A 1,196-nucleotide genomic window follows, 5' to 3' on the forward strand; every position below is an offset into this window, starting at 1 on the left:
GTGTTGGAGCCAAGCACTTGGTGGGGGGAGGCGGGCAGGAGAGGAGATGAGAGGGCCAGCAGAGTGGCCAGACGAAGCCTAAGCTCCTCTAGTCACTCCAAGGGTGATGGGAAGCCATGGGAAAGAAGGTTGTGTGTAGATCACTCGGCTAATGGGCCAACAACAAATTACGGGGGGCAGAATAGAAGCACAACCACTGGGATGTATCCGCAGTAGCCTGGGCGAGAGGTTATTGTGCCCTGGACCAGGGTGACAGGTGTACGTGGTGAGGACTGCGAACTTCTTGGGAGGGTTTTTTGTTGTTACTGCTGCTGTTAGATCATTGAAGGACTTTAAAAGAAAAGCAAGTGTGTTAAACACGATATAGATACTGTCTTAAAGGTTTAAGGAAGTTTAAGTTAGTTTGTAAATGAAACCAAATATTAACCAAAGACCCCTTTATAAGTGGCTGTTGTAATTTCATAAATAGGATATTCAGGCAGGTTTGTGACTAGAACTTATATATTTCGTGGTCATGTTATTAGGTGCATACAAATTTAAAATCTTTTTTTTTTTTTACCAATGAACTCAACCTTTTATTGCTATGCAACCTTCTGTATCTAATAATGCTTTGACTATAAAATTTCTTTGTTAATCTGTGAATAAAATTGTTAATGTAGCCACATGGGCTTCCTTTTAGTTAACATTTATCTGGTAGGTTTATTTTCATTCTTTTACTTTCAGTTTCCCATATCCTTATATTTCAGATGATTCGTGTCTTCTGTGAGCCACATAAAATCAGATTATTTTTAACCAGGCTGACAACCCTGGTCATTTAGTCCCCCTGGATTTCAGACCTCTGCTCTGTAGAACTGTGAGGGAATAAATTTCTGTTGTTTTAAGCCACCAGTTTGTGGTGACTTAAAAGCCACCAAGACACGGAGACACGTGCTTCCAGGTGCTATCACTTTGCCTGCCTAAAGCCTTCTTTGTGTTTAGTTCCTCTTGTCAAAAGCAGGTGACATTCAATGAAGTAACTAAAAGAAAATAAAGATTCTATTACTGTATGTCAGTATTAAGAAATCAGGAGACATATATGCCATGTTGTTTTCTCTTTTTAAATTTTAAAAATTTTTTAATTTTTAATTTCTTTTTAAAAAATTTTAGGGCTTCCCTGGTGGCGCAGTGGTTGAGAGTCCGCCTGCCGATGCAGGGGA

The sequence above is a fragment of the Physeter macrocephalus genome, chromosome 3, assembly GCF_002837175.3.
Source record: "Physeter macrocephalus isolate SW-GA chromosome 3, ASM283717v5, whole genome shotgun sequence".
NCBI lineage: Eukaryota > Metazoa > Chordata > Mammalia > Artiodactyla > Physeteridae > Physeter > Physeter macrocephalus.